We start from the raw sequence: 17,448 nt of genomic DNA, 5'->3' as shown, positions 1-17,448 counted from the left end.
TATCCTATTTTAGTCTCCTAAATTAATTACAGTGAATAAGGCATTGTCAAAACATGGATAAATCCTATTTTAGTCACCTAATTTACTGACTGTGAGAATAGAAATTTTTTGGAAATTACTGCTACCTTGAACAGCACCAGAAGTAACTGGTAAAACCTTTCTAATTAAATTGATTTTGGCAGCCATTTGGTAACAAAATGAAATAGCTTAGCCCTTGCTGCATGAGGAATACCTGCGACCTTGCTGCCAAGTAGAAAAATTATTTATTCTACTTTAAAACATTCAATTTTTCCAAAATCTCATGTTCGACATCTCCAAAACATACAATATGGGGAAAAATATTGCAGAAATGCAAACTTATTGTTTAGGATGAATGCACAATGGTACGCAAAAAATCACTTGAGGATCTTGGTCGATCATGCAAGATTTGCGTGGCAATGTCAGACCATTTGGGAATGCAGTAATATTGCTTGCAGGAGATTTCAGACAAATGTTACCGTTATTCTTCAATCAACACCAGCAGATGAAATAAATGCTTGCCTCAAATACTCTACTTTTTTGTTCCATGTGAAGACATTAAACTTAACTCAAAATATGCATGTCCAGTTGCCGACTGTTCGATCCGCACAACAACTTTTGCATCACTTGTGGGAAATTGGGTACGAAAAAGTGCCAGCTGATCCGAGTTAAGGGCAAAATTCTTTGACTTTTAACTTCTATAATTTCTGTAATTTTATTTCATCAAAAGAATAGTTAGTTTAAAAGGTTTTTGCAGATATTCAAATTATAAGAATTCCATTTGACTGAGTGAATGAGCTATTCTTGCAGGTCAATACAAAGATGCCCATGAACTTAACGCTATTATTCAATGTAAAATTCCAAGTGAGGTAGTCAAATACAAATCCATCGACACTGTTGTGAAAGCAGATAAAGTGGTTAATTATCAAACAGCTATATTTGCCAGGGATGCCACCGCATGTATTGCAACTGAAATTTGGTGTATTGATTATCATGTTGTGAAATATAAACCAATCCAAGCTTTGCAATGGCACATAGCTTGCAGTAAAAAAAAATTAACAAACAATATCATAGAAACAACAATTTAACAGGACCTTTCACAGATGAATATATCTTCATTCCATGCATTCCTATGATTCCACCGGATACATCATTACACTTTAGGAAATTGAACTTTCCAATTTTATTGTCATTTGCAATAACCATCAACAAAGCACAGGGAACAATCTTTACAATTGTGGGCCTTACAGTTACACACTGACTGTTTTTTCACATGGGCAATTTATATTACGTATTCAAGAGTCACCAAACTGGAAAATCTCTCTATCAGCTAAGAAAATGGAACAACAAACACTGTGTACCCATGCAAAATGGAAAATTAAACCTATAAGAAACATGCTTTTTCTCATTTTGGAACTTTTTCCATTGCGCCAATTTGAGCCACAGCAACGCATGGCAGGGTACATCTAGTATATATAAATATATATCAATATGACTTGGCTGCATTAGCTTGAATCGAAACGAAATAACTTATGAAAAAATATATGTATATATATAGAACTTTAGTTCCTTCAGACATAATCGAAACCGAAACCAAACCTTATGAAGAATTCTTTATAAAAGTATTTATTAAAAAAAATAGATGATTTAAGTGGCATCAGCTATAGTCGAAACCGAAATCAAAACTGATAAAGAATTCTTGGTAAAATTATTTATGACAAGAAAAAGAAGAACATAACAATTAAACGACACACACTATCGTATTAATATATAGATAATAATAATAATTATAGTATTGGCTCTGTGATAATAAATACAAAATATGTACGAATTAAAATAGGCTTCAGCCTCTGTCCAATCGACGAGATGTTGCGTCCCTCTGCCTGTTCTACAAATACTTTAATGGTGAGTGCTCTGACGAACTGCAAACACGTGTACCTCCTCGACGTAACTACCCCCGACAAACCCGACAAGCTACTAAGTCTCATCCCTTTACAGTAGAAATCCCTAGGTGCAAGAAGGCATTTTACTCCAATAGTTTCTTCCCCAGAACTGCAGGTTTTTGGAATTCCCTTCCGGGATTCTGCTTTCCCAACTGTACCGATATGCAGAAGTTCAAGTGTAATGTGAACAAAAATCTTTCTACTCATCTCTCTTTATAATGACCCTGCTAATCAAGTCCCCGATAGTAGCCCCCTGCTTCAAAGTTGCACTGTGCCTTGTTTGGGGTGAAAATTGAATAAAAAAAAAAGAATGAAAATTCCGAACTTATAATACGCAAGCTATTACACGTTCGGGACTTTATTTACTCAAACTACAGTGATAGAGCGATCCACTAACGAAATATATATCTTATATCATAACATTTACAGACAAGCCGTCAAAAAAAAACAAAAAAAAACGTGAAAATAAACATAATATATCAAAGTCTGAATTTTTTAACGTAGCCATTATTTCTCTGCTTTCATTGTCTCGATTCGTGTTTGTGAATTCACAAGTGCATTCGTCCTTTTTTTTTTAAATGGCCGACACATAAATCAAAGATAGCTGTTCGATGGGGCTTCATTAGTAAGTAGTTTTCGGTGTTTACAACTCTAATTAGATATTCTATATCCTTGTTTCGTGGTCAGCAACAAGATGAATCACCGATTGGATATTTATGGCAGCAGTACGCTTACAGACTATAAAATAGAAAAGAAACGATGGCACACAAGCACAGACAAACCATATGATCACCGTTTCGTTCAGTGGTTGGAAAGTATTATTGGTATATACGATACACCGATAGCCTTTGTTTGCTCTGTTGTTATTTTCAAGCGCTCAATTCAGCTCTAATCTCAGTACTTATATTCTTTTCACAAAGTATCGTGTGGTACAACGGTGAATGATGAAATAAGAAAAAATACACGCTCCAGTTTAAGAGCCAGACTGGTCCCGAAAAATAACCTCGCCAGCCCCGTTGACATTCCCTGCTGTGAGTGCACGTGTCTGTGTGTGTCTGTGTATCTGTGTAAATTTCTCTACGCAATAACTCTGTCAATTTTCAGTCTACAGACTCGAAATTTGATATACAGGGTACTGAGATTTAGGAAAATCTTTGTGACCGGTTTTCAGTCAGAAATTTGGCTGTTAAGGGGGTCAAAGTTCAACGGTTTGACCTTTAAGAACTCTACCAAACTTCTCCGACAATTTTGGGTCTAAGCACTTGAAATTGTAGATATAGGTTCCTTGAATATGGATCTAACTTAATAACTTGATGTGAGCCCAAAACTATAAATGTTAAGGGGGTCATAATAGGGGTCAAAGTTTTTAAAAGAATTGACCGTTTTTTTTTTTTTTTTTGCTCAACATACATCTCCAAACACCCGGGCAACGCCGGGCTGAAATGCTAATATATATATATATATATATATATATATATATATATATATATATATATATATATATATATATATAAAACCCAGGCCACTGTGTCGTTAGTGGGGGCTGTTAATGAAAACCTAAGAATAAGCGAAGTAAAAAAAAACAGAAAAACGAACGTTAAAACATAAACGGGGAGTAATCAAAACATCGAAATAAAAACTAACGTAAGGCAAACGAACGATGTTAAATATAAAAATCGAAAAAACAAAAACAAACAGAAAACAGAAAAACGAACGTTAAAACTGCTTTAAAAAATCTGAAAAATAAAAACCAAAAAAAAAAAAAATACACGTGAAAAATGGCTTGAATAAGCCTGTTTCGATATTAAAATTTAAAAAATCGGTGGGTACCCGGGTGTTTTTGGGTGTGTGTGGTCGGTCGGGGGTGGGGGTGTTAATGAAAACCTAAGAATAAGCGAAGTAAAAAAAACAGAAGAACGTTACGTGAAAAATGGCTTAAATAACACTGCTTCAATATTAAAATTTAAAAAATCGAAAAAAAAATCTCACACCACGATTCGAACCCAACGCTCTAAGCAACTGACCTAACACAACGTACATGAAATTGCTCCAGTTCTTCAAATATTAAACTAAATCAGGTCATGACGTCGTCTGACGCATGCGTAGGACTGATCTCGTCATGAGAGGACGGTTTTTACTGAACCCCCTGTAGAAAAGTGCTGATTTCAGGGTGAAAAAAATTAACGTTTTTTCCCGAATTTTTCGATATTTGTCGGGCGAAGGATGGGGCTTTCATATGAGACCAAATTTGTGAATTTTTGTTCTGTCTGTCGAAAGTTTTTAGCAGACACACAAAGATACACACATACATACATACATTTTCGCTTTTATATTTATAGATGATAGATTATGAAAAGGAAGGGTTGTAAATTTGGGTTTAATTTGGAGGTATCAAAACCAAAGCAAAATATGATGAAAGTAAAAATAAAATAGATAACCCCCATAATTTATTATACCATACCGGTTCACACTGAAATATCACAATATTCTGTGGATCTATATTAAAATAAAAATTTATAAAACTTTGTAACATATTTCCATTCTATGGAGGTCAGGTGCGAACGAACACCCCATAATTTTATTATACCATATTTCTTCAAACTGAAACATAATTATCAAAGTATACTTACGCAGATAGATATGAAAAGTCTTTATTAAAGTGTGTGCCTATTTCCATCCTATGGAGGCCAGGCGCGAAGGCAGACCCCACAATTTTATGATACCATCCCTATTTAAGTTAAAACATACTTATCAAAGTATTATTATGTATATCTATATCAAAAACACTTGTAAACGTTTTTTTTTTTATTTAAATTTTTTTTATTTCCATACTTTGTGGACCAGGCGCGAACGCAGACCCTACAATTTTAATGAACCACCGTTTTGCCAGATCAGACATACCCATTCCTGTGTCTTGATACATCTTCTATCATTATATGTAATCAGTTTTTTAAAATAGTCAACCATATAGGAGCCTATTCGTGACCACACACACACACACGCACACACATACACACACACACACACATATATATATATATATATATATATATATATAAGCCAAGCCACGTATATACATATATCTATCTATATCTATATCTATATCTATATCTATATATATATATATATATATATATATATATATATATATGATTACTTCATTTAATCACATAAATTAATATACGAAAGTATAAATTTATGCGTAAACTTTAAGCATTTTCTTCAACACTGCTCAATACGTAGGGAGAGCTAGGTAGTAAGTTATAAAATATATATGGTAATTAACCTACACAGAATATTCCGCGTTTCATCTACGCTAGGATTCATCAGGCTTATGTATAAGCCTTATGAATCCTAGAGTGGATGAAACGCGGTATATATATATATATATATATATATATATATATATATATATATATATATATATATATATATATATATATATATATTCATAGTACATCAACTTATAGTTTTCAATTAAATTATTTGTATAAATAAAATAAATAATTCTAAAACTGTTCATTAGTTTATAAGTTATATACTGTTGCTACATCTGAACTGTCACATTTACCACTAGTTTCTTGCTATTAGACAAGATCCAAAAAAGAGTCTAAAATGTAATCTGTCCGCATTCTTTTCTAAGTTCCAATCACTGTTTTATCGCCGCAATATCTCATCCTAATACCTTTCTTCCAAGTACTTTAATAGAATGTGTTCTGATGAAGCTATAACACGTGTGCCCCTCGACGTGCATACTCCCGATCAAGCCGAAAAGAAACAAATTCCTACCGCTTCATTGTTGAGCTCCACCATAGATGCCGTAAATCCTACTACTCTTATAGTTTCTTCCCTGGGGTTTATAGACTTTGGAATTCCCTCCTTGACTCCTGCTTCCTTAACTACGGATATTTGAATGTAATGTGAACAAACATCTTGCTGCTCAATTTTCCACAGTTTTTTTTCCAGTCGCGTATCAAATAACAAGTGATATGCCTTTCAGTGTGAAAAAAGATTTAAAAAGTGAAGTTGCTACAGGAAGGAGTATATATTTTCTAGTCTCACCTTGCAATATACGATTTAATTATTATGGTAGAATCGTTTTATCTGATATAAGTTTAGTTCTATTTTTCTTTTGAAATTTATTTTTTTTAAATAATTCTAAAAGTTATGATATTGAAAGAATTTTTCTATTTATCTACATTCTTCAAATTGCCATTTTCTTTTTCAACTTTAGAAGCAATGAATTAAAATATCTCAGCTTAATTAATTTTAATCTTTCGGGGGAGTTTTTTATATGTAAAATCAACTTCAAAAAGCAAAATATAAAAACACGTTTAGTTTTTTTTCTGTTGTTTTATTCTTGTAACTTGGGAAAGTATGTATTATTTTATGAAAACGAAAATTGCCAAAATCGTTTTGAACTGATTTAACTTAATTATTTTTGAAATTTTTATTTTGTCTATGATCTACTCATCTGAGACAAATTGCAAAAAAATCTGATATTTATTTTTATTTATTAGAACCGATTTGCGTTTATCTTTTATTTCTGTCTGAGACGAACTTCCGATTATAAAAGAAAGGTTAATTTTAGCCTGAGTTCGGGTTGCGTTCAATTATTTTAATTTTTCAATTCGAAAATCAAAATATTTCATCATAAAAATATGATTGTGCTTATTGTGTTGTACTCATTTACATTTATTATTTTATTCATTTATTTGATGTTATTCGACGATTAACACTAATTGGATGAAAAATAAAAAATATATGATTTTTGGTGTGTGTTGTTCCATAAATATGTTCTCACGAGGTTGGTCGGAGTCGAATTCGCCTGGCCGTCTGCGGTCGATCTCTCCTCACCGTCCTTTGACAAATAAACGTCACGCAGTCGTTCAATCTACGACTGGATAATATATCTAAAGCGTTTGCCGTTTCTTATCAAGTTTTCATTTCTTTTGCGACTCTCTCTACATACACCGTTTGGGTCCGTAAGAGAGGACAATAAGTTGGCAAATAGTATCTGCCTCTTTTCTCTCCGACAAGCTAGCAGAATCGATGTCAAATCCGTATTCAATGTTTTAGTCTAGGCTTTTTTTTTACATAGTAGTCACCACTTATCATGCCCCAGAGGCCACTCGAGGATAAGGGTTAAAGAGTGTACAGTGGTCAATGGGGCAATATCGTAGTAATCGTTAGTAGTGAAAATTTGGTAAAATTAGATTATATAAGGAGTACAGCTGATCAAGAACTTGTTTACATTGGACTTGAACACAGCCAAATTATAGTCAGCTGGAGAGCAGTTAAACGGAGGAGAGTTTCATAAGCGTGCAGTTATAAGAAAGAAACTTTGTTCAGGGAATCTACGTTTCGGTTTATGAACAGATAACGAGTGGGGGAAATTATTGATAGTGTTTTCAGCTAGACAAGTGTTTCTCGTGAACGTTTGGCAAGGGGGGCCATAGATTGGAGCTCAGACGAGCACTTGCCATGAAAATAACGATAAAACAGAGACAGACTCGAAACGTATCTTCTGTGAGAAAGAGATTACAGGGATGAGAAAAGGGCATCCCCTACTAGGCGGGACACAAACCATACGAGATAGAGTTGTCATAAAAAAATGTCAGTTCATTTTGAAATTACTGATGAGTTGGAATGATTCTTCAACCCACTCTGCAGTTCGATGATATCTTTAGTGGTGGTATAAAAAACACAACACAAGATAAGTTGTTATAACTCAATTCAGTTCTGTGTGCGTGTGTGTGTGTGTGTGTGTGTGTGTGTGTGATACGGTCAGTGCGAAAAAGACCCACACGTTGTCCATTAATACCTTATTTATCGTGTCGGCTCTCACCTTGTCACAGAGCGCGCATGGGCGCGTGTGAGAGAATCAGCAGCAGACGAAGGATAGCTGGATTGCAAAAATATTAACAGCAGCTGTTAAAGTACATATGCAAATTAGCAAGTGTGCACGAGCTTGCTTCATAAGAAAAGCAGAGAAAAATACACCACGTAGCCAAGGATGGAAGCAAAGTGACTCAGTGAAGATAGACGTGTAAATACGAGGGCGAAAAAGCGCAGGCTAAAGGTCAATATGGGGAGGCAGCGAGAAGAAAGACTTCAAAAGCACGCACGTGTGTGTGTGTCTGTGTGTGTGTGTGTGTGTGTGTGTGTGTGTGTGTGTGTGTGTGTGTGTGTGTGTGTGTGTGTGTGTGTGTGTGTGCGTGCGTGCGTGTTCTTGTGCGAAAAGACTTTTGCAAGATAATGAAATGCGTTGATTTGGAAGAACCACGAATAAATGTATTTCATTTGCTCTTTAAAAAAATACTGAGTCGGATTTTCATTTATTTCCTTTGTTTGTTCGTTCCTGCAACGTTAAGACCCGACTTCAATGCCAATCGCCCTGAGCTCTTTGGGCGGACCTCCAAACCAGAAGCTGTCATCACATCTCGTAAACTCAAACTATCCAAAACTAATTCAGCACTTCTTAATATACGTATTAACTCAAGATCACCGACAATCCTGAAGAATAGGATCTGATTACTCCTTTATTCGCCGTGTCAACCACTTACAGCTAAATACGTATCCTACTTATGACTATTTTAGCCGGTTGCCTTTGTGCACCTTGGTAAATTATTTTCTACTATTGTCCTGGGTCATTTTTTTTTTTACTTAAGACAGCATTTACTTTTTTATAAATAATATCTTAAGGCTTCCCGATGTCATGGATCTGGGGTGGCACTACAGTATCGCAAACGTTTTAACTAGACATAAATATGTGTATAACGACGCAACACCGTTAAATTTTTATTAATCATATAAACTGTCCATAATAAGGGATCGATCGATAAAATTTTCGCCTTAGAAAAGGAGACATAATTCCATGTAAACTTGATGAATACTGGTTTTCTTTTCTTTCTTTCTTTCTTTTTTTTTGTTTTTGTTTTTTATTGTAAGCCATCTACTAGTTGGCCAGTTGTGTACAAATCCCAAGAGCGATAAGAGCCTTCTATCATGTCTGAAAGTAGCACAATGTTCAACGAATGAGATCAAAGATGCGCCGCGGTACAACTTATGGTCTGTACCGATATAAATTATGACAACAGGACCATTGCCAGTACCCTCAAAATACAGAATTGATTATATCATGTTAAATTGAACTTTTTACAATTCTTAATGATGCAATATTTTAAGTTATAAATTTATATTTTTTACTAGAATATTTTGTCCTTTTATTTTCCATGTTTTAACAACTAGTCGTTTACTTTTCCATGTTTAAGCTTAACCATATTACTTTTCATGCTCGCATTTTTCTTTTGTAATCTATGGTTTTCCAATGTTTCCAATAAATTCACTTGTTCGATGTTTAATTTCAGTCTTATTTTTTTGCCACCATAAACACATATGTAATAACAATGTACAGCACTCGTCTGCTTTCAAAAGAATCCACCAATTATCTCCCTTCCATGCTTTCATTCTACCTGTTTCACTTGTTACTCTTCCTTCCGCGATAACAGCGAATTAAGAGCAAAAGTAGTCGCTGAAGCGACGTGGTTTCTATAGAAACCAGTCATAAAAAGCGTCGCTCACCTCCTTACATATTTTTACGATTTTGAACACCAGAGAATTCATCATAACTTTTGTTTTACAGAACGAAAAATTGAAAAAAGATTTTCACAATATAGCTAAGAAATTTATCTATAAAGTTTAATAATTGTTTGAAATTTTGTTGAAAAATGTGTAAGCGGTTAAGCTTTAAATCATTTCTAAATGACTAAAACTGCCATTTAACCATATATTCAAACACATACGCTACTAACATCCGTAATAAAAATGTCAATAGTTTAGAGATAAGCAAGTTTCTGGATTCCTGGCGGCTACGACGACGGTAAAAACAGAGGTATGTTACTGTACACACACATGAGTAAGACGTTCACATTTTTATGGAGTTTTTATTAGTACTGATCTAGTTGTAAGTTCCAGTTAAAAGTTTCAGGAGTAACTTGAAAGCCTGGAACTTAAAAAAAAATGAAACCATCTCATTATAATTGGTAATTGTACTTTGTCAGTATCTATGAGTCGAGCTGAACGAGTCACGACAACCATGATAAGGCGTAAGATTTATTATAAGAAATAATTTAATTCTTATCACTTGCAGACATAAAGATGAATCGATCTTTTTGACTCGTTATTTGATTATTCTGTTCTTCGATTATAGATGTGAAAAAGATTTTTAATTTTGATTCCCTTGAAATATTCATTAAATAATTATCGGCTTCATTTCCTGAGATTTTAATTTATATAGGAATGATAAAAAAACGAATAACATCATTGCTAATAAGAAAAAAAATGTTAATTATAAACAATGAACGTGTCAGTTTTTATAGCGTTCATGTTCGGCTTCGGATATTTTTTTTTTTTGTTTATTTATTTATTTTGTAAATTAGAATTCACCCAGCGAATTAATGAATTGCCTGATTGCTTTAATTGCTTTTAAAAACTACAAACACGTTATTTTTCTCAAACTATTTGTTGTTAGAAAGAAACAAAATGATACGAAATACTTTGTATTTTCACTTATCAGTGCGTGTTTATACATGTATTTTCGCCAGGAACTAGACAAGGTTCAATGGAGAGTCGCCAATCTGATCGGCCCTGAACTGGCATCTAAGCTTCAGCCTCTGTCCTATCGACGAAATGTTGCATCCCTCTGCCTGTTCTACAAGTATTTTAATGGTGAATGCTCTGACGAACTGCGGACATTTGTGCCCCCACGACGTAGACACCCTCGACAAACCTGACAGGCAGCTAAATCCCACCCCCACACAGTAGAGATCCCTAGATGTAAAAGATCTTTCTACTCCAGTAGTTTCTTCCCCAGAACCGCTAGACTCTGGCATTCCATTCCAGACCCCTGTTTCCCCAACTGTACTGACATGCAGAAGTTCAAATGTAACGGGAACCGACATCTTGCTGCCCAAATCCCAACATAGTGCCCCAGTAGTCGCAGACCCTGATAGTAGCCCCCTACACCAAAGTGGCAATGTGCCTTGTTTTGGTTTGGGGTGAAAATGTAAAAAACAAAATTCAAATAACGCCAGTTCGAATGTAACATCTGCTACTGGGATAATACATATTATTGCATGATATCAATGCCCCCGTTCAGTCTCGAGAAACAAAGTATACCACCTGTAATGGCAGCTGCGCGTGTAATTATGTGGCAAAGGTTACGCAATCCCAAACATACCTCTCCTAAATCGGCACTGCTTGAATAAAATGGGAAGGAAAGGTCCAGGATGACTGGAAACAATGCCGGAATAAGCAGAGAGGATATACAGTACCTGGAAGTCCTAAATGGTCACCCATCTGGTAGAGGCCATGCTCATTGTTGCTTAACTATGGTGGTTTGACGGGAACCGGTGTATCATACGTGATTATGCCGTATGCGCATGAAGCCAGTTAAGACAATAGACAGTTTCTTTAATATTTTGATACTATAGGTTAAATACTACTCGCAGGAAGGTCTGACATTATTTGGAATAATAAAGAACCCTATACTATTTTTCGCCCAGACTTTTAGTTTTTTTATAAAGATTCCTAACAAATATATTCCCAGAAACCCTCAGAGAGGCAGATTAATATATAACTGAGTAGGTGATTTATAAACTGTAATAATTGTTTGACATTTTGTTGAGAAATGAGTAAGGGGTGAAGTTTTAAAGCAGTTCTTAATGACTAAAACTGCCACTTAACCATGTGTTCAAACACTTCCGAGTTTAAATGATACGCTACTAACATCCGTAATAAAAAAAAATGTCAACAGCTTAGAGATAAGCAAGTTTCTGCATTTCTGGCGGCTATGACGACGGTCAAAATAGGAGTATAGTAGTGTACATAAGAGAGAGGTGGATAGATAGAGAGGGAGAGAGAGAGGAAGAGAGAGAAACGGGCGGTTAGATAGACGGATACCACTTTCTGCTATATCTAGTTACATTATGTGCCCCTACAGCAATATGGAAGACACGTCTTTTCTGCTTAAAATCTAGCCAACCATGAAACAGAAAGTCTACATCCAGAAGCCACGTGGTTTCGTCGTGTCCCGCATGAGGTCACCTGTTACCCGTAGGTATCATTAGAACTTTTTCCATTTTTAAATAACGCTCCTCGTTTTAGAACATTTGTGACAAGGATGACAGATATCATTGCATTGAAATTTTGCTAAATCCACGGTTTCTTCGAGATGTTAGTAGTATTTCAAATGATAATAATATTATCACACAGGTCTAGTATTATCCGGGATAATTTAGAGTCTGATACCATTTTGCGCTCAGCAACTAGGATTAGCTGTTTTATTATTTATTTTATATTTTACACTGTTCAAATTTAGGGTGGGTCTTAAGATATATGTCAGATTGGTTAGATGGTACGAGGTTTATTGTTTTTTTTTTTTTACATGGGAGTCACCACTTATCAAGGCCCAGAGGCCACTCGAGGATAAGGGTTAAAGCATGTACAGTATCAGAATCATCGTTAGTAGTGGAAATACGGTAAATTTGTTAGCTTAAGTGGAACGGCTCATTAAGAACTTGTTTGCATTGGACTTGAAGACAACCATATTGTAGTCAGCTGGAAAGCAGGTAAACGGGAGATAGTTCTACAGAGGGGAAGTTCTAAGAAAAAAAACTTTGTTCATGGAATCTACGTTTAGTTTTAGGCACAGATAAAGAGTAGGGGGAATTATTGATAGTATTTTCACCTAGACGAGTGTTTGGCGAGGGGGGGCAATAGATTAAAGCTCAGAAGAGCACTTGCCATGAAAATAACGATAAAGCAGAGACAGGTTCGCAACGTCTCTTCCGTGAGCAAGAGGTTGCAGGGAAGAGAAAAGGGCATCCCCTGCTAGGCAACGAAGTCTATTTTGAACTCTATCAAGCCAGGATAAGTGTTTCTAGCAGCTCCTGTCCAGATGTGGTTTACGTAAAGTGAAATAAATTCAACATTTTCCAGACAATTTGCGTAAAACGTTAAAAAGTTCCGAAACACTGAGCTAATGAAATTGGAGCAGCCAACGTAATTTAAGGAAACATTTAGTATCGTTGCGTATCATTTAACACACCAAAACTTACCTTGATTTTTATAATTAAATCATAATGTTTCTGATTTTTTTTAGATGAAGATTAGTTATTCGTATTATTTGGATTCATCGGACTACTATTCTCGTCTTGAGAGTGATTTACATAAAGTTTCGATCGATGTAACCCTCGACATTCATCAATTACCGATAAATATTATATACAAGTAATAAGTATAAACATAATATATAGAGAGATATACGTTAATATATTGCAATATAATAGTAATAGTATATTATAATATGTAATATAATAGTAATAGTATACTATAATATGTAATATAATAGTAATAGTATATTATAGTAATAGTAATAATTAGTAATAAATAGTAATATTTATAAATAGAAATAGAATAGGTTTTAGGCTCCTAAAATTCATACCAGAATTGTCCGCAAGGGCCCGTCGCGCAGTGGTTTGAGTACTTGGAAAAATCAATTGTAAAAAAGTAATATTTTCCAGAAGGTTCAAGGTTCAGACCGAAAATTACAGTTGCGAATTACTTGGGACCTCTCTCCAGTTATGGCTGACGGAATAAGAGCATGCTACCCCCGTGAAGTAAATAAAGGGTCCTGCTCGAAATTTCGTTCAAATTCCCGAGTTCGACAGAAACATTCCCGAGTTAGACAAGATGCACCTGAAGAAGGTCGGAGATTACATCGACCGAAACGTTGTGAACATAACACTCTTAAGATGAGAACAGTAGTCCGATGAATCCAAATAATACGAAAATCATGATAAATATTCAAATTGGATCATTTAAATTTATATCCGATAATTATTTACTGTATTTTCTTCACAACAACAAAATATCGGTTTCTTTCTTTTTTTTTTCAATTAATTTTTCGTTGAATTATCTTCACTTAACAAAATTAATAATTTTTTCATTAAAAAAAAAATTTCCAACGTTTGCGAAGAAAAAAAGTCATTCAATTTTCGCTTGGCAACATTCGTTGCTTTACGCAAAGTGTCAGTAAATTTCCTTACTCTACGTAATTTCCTAATTTATAGTCGTAAACGAACACGAATCAAATCCAGGATTTTTTTTAGAAATAAAACGAGCAATCTATGCATTTCTATGTAACTCTGCTCAGTTATTAAGCTTTTTGTTCTTAATTTGTGCTTTTATGAACGTGTAATGAACGAATTAAAAAAATAGTAAATATCCCACGAATGGATTATAATATGGTTTTAAAATATGAAGGGAATTCCAAAATAAACACCACCTAGATTTTTCCGCCTGAATGGATCAGTGCGATGTGAGACTCCAAGACAACATCAGAGGCAGAACTGCATCATTAAATTCATGGCAAATGTGAATGATGGTGATTATCTAGATAAAAATAAATTGTGCAACACGAAAGGTTTTAATGGTACTAATCCCGTCTTCGTAGCTCTACAACATTTTCAGCTATTTTAATTTCATTTAAGTGAACAATTTCTTATATAACACTTGCGAGCGACTACGCGTATCTCTTATTGTGCATATTTGTAAATTGCCGTTATTAACACCGAACGGGTCTTGTTTTTTTTTAATTGGCATCATGCCACGAGTGACAAATATTATTTTTTTAATGTGTCTATACTGATGATAACGGGATTACGTCGAAAAGTAATTCTGTTTATGAACAAATAGATATTTGTTTGTTTTTTTAATAGGTGTTATGAATGTGCGTTATCAATAAGTGTTATCTATATACGTTGTAAATATTCCTTATCAATATGTGTGAACAATATGTGTTTTCGATATGTGTTATCAATATCTGTTATAAAAATGTGTTATAATGTGTTATAAAAATGTTATCAATATGTGTTATAAAAATGTGTTATCGATATGTGTTATAAAAATGTGTGAACAATATGTGTTATAAAAATGTGTGAACAATACGTGTTGTAAAAATGTGTGAACAATATGTGCATTCAATATGTGTTATAAAATGTGTTATCAATGTGTGTTATAAAAATGTGTTATCAATATGTGTTATAAAAATGTATTATCAATGTGTGTTATCAATATGTGTTATAAAATGTGTTATTAACATGTTTTATCAATATGTGTTATAAAAATGTGTTATCAATATGTGTTATAAAAATGTGTTATCAATGTGTGTTAAAAAATATGTTATCAATATGTGTTATAAAAATGTGTTATCAATGTGTGTTATAAACATGTGTTATCGATATGTGTTATCAATTTGTTTTATAAAAATGTGTTATCAATATGTGTTATAAAAATGTGTTATTAATATTTTTCAACAATATGTCTTATAAAAATGTGTTATAAAACGTGTTATCAATATGTGTTATCAATATGTGTTATAAAAATGTGTTATCAATATGTGTTTTAAAAATGTGTTATCAATATGTGTTATAAAAATGTGTTATCAATTTGTGTTATAAAAATTTGTTATCAATTTGTGTTATAAAAATGTGTTATCAATATGTGTTATAAAAATGTGTTATCAATATGTGTTGTCAATATGTGTTAACAATGTGTGTTATAAAAATGTGTTATAAATATGTGTTATAAAAAAGTGTTATCAATATGTGTTATAAAATATGTTATAAATGTGTGTTATAAAAATGTGTTATCAATGTGTGTTATAAAAATGTGTTATCAATATGTGTTAAAATATGTTATAAATGTGTGTTATAAAAATGTGTTATCAATGCGTGTTAAAAAATATGTTATAAATGTGTGTTATAAAAACGTGTTATCAATGTGTGTTAAAAATATGTTATCAATATGTGTTATAAAAATGTGTTATTAATATGTGTTATAAAAATGTGTTATAATATGTGTTATAAAAATGTGTTATCAATGTGTGTTATCAATATGTGTTATAAAAATGTGTTATTAAAATATTATATATATATATTATAAAAATGTGTTATCAATATGTGTTATAAAAATGTGTTATCAATATGTGTTATAAAAATGTGTTATCAATGTGTGTTATAAAAATGTGTTATCAATGTGTGTTAAAAATATGTTATCAATATGTGTTATAAAAATGTGTTATCAATGTGTGTTTTAAAAATGTGTTATCAATATGTGTTATCAATTTGTATTATAAAAATGTGTTATCAATATGTGTTATAAAAATGTGTGATTAACATGTTTTAACAATATGTCTTATAAAAATGTGTTATAAAACGTGTTATCAATATGTGTTATCAATATGTGTTGTCAATATGTGTTAACAATGTTTTATCAATATCTTTTATCAATATAGGTTATCTATGTTTTATCAATATTTGCTATCAATATCTGTTATCAATATGTGTAACCAATATGCGCTATCAAGATTTATTATGAATATTCGTTACTAATGTTAGTTTTATATATTGTTAATATTATTTTCACCCTGGACAATGACACTGTGCACCTTTCATGTAGAGAACTACTATCTGGGACATAAATTGTAAAGATTGTATCTAGGGAGTAAGGAAGCAAGATTTTTTTTTGTTTACATTACATTTAAAACTCATGTATGTCAGTACAGTTGAGGAAACAGGTACACCAGAAGAGAATTCCAACGCACCAGTTCTAGGGAAGAAACTATTAGAGTAGACGTCTTTCTTGCATCTGGGGATCTCTACTGTGTAGGGTGGGATTTTGCTGATTGTCGGGTTTGTCGGGGTATTTACATCGAGGGGGTACAAATAAGTTTGTTAAATGTGTTATCATTGTGTAATCAATGTGCTATCAATATGTGTTATCAATATTTTGTGTTAATATGTGTAAATTGTGTAATATCTCTGTTATCAATATATTTTAACATGTGTTATCATTGCGTAATCAATGTGTTATGAATATATTTTGTTAATAATTGTTGTCATTGTATATTCAACGTGTTATTAACGTTTTTTAATATGAGTTTTATCGTGAAATCAATGTCTTATCAATACGTTTGTTAATGTGTGTTATTATTGTGTTAACAATGTGTTATTAATATATTTTGTTTATGTGTTATCAATACACGCTATTAATATGTTTTGATAGTATTTTGTTGTCATTATGGTGTTAACAATGTGTTATAATTATATTTTGTTAATGCGTTTTTATTGTGTAATCAATATTCCTTTTTATATGTTTTGTTTATATGTGTTATGTTATTATTAAAACTTGTTATCAATATGATTGAATAGGTGGGTTTATCTTTTTCTGTATATTCATGTACGTGTAAATGCGTGTATGTATATATGGCGTATCATTTAGTTCATCGTCTAGTGTGTATTTTAACATTTATGCAACAGTTCTAACATGACACGATTGACGTGGACGTATCGAAAGAGTTGTAGACAAACAGTTCTTTTTAACAGATATAAATAACACAACACATACCTGCATTATTTACCAA

Source organism: Euprymna scolopes, chromosome 29, assembly GCF_053919585.1.
Source record: "Euprymna scolopes isolate OS-2025 chromosome 29, ASM5391958v1, whole genome shotgun sequence".
Classification (NCBI taxonomy): Eukaryota; Metazoa; Mollusca; class Cephalopoda; order Sepiida; family Sepiolidae; genus Euprymna; species Euprymna scolopes.
Note: the sequence above shows the minus strand (reverse complement) of the source record.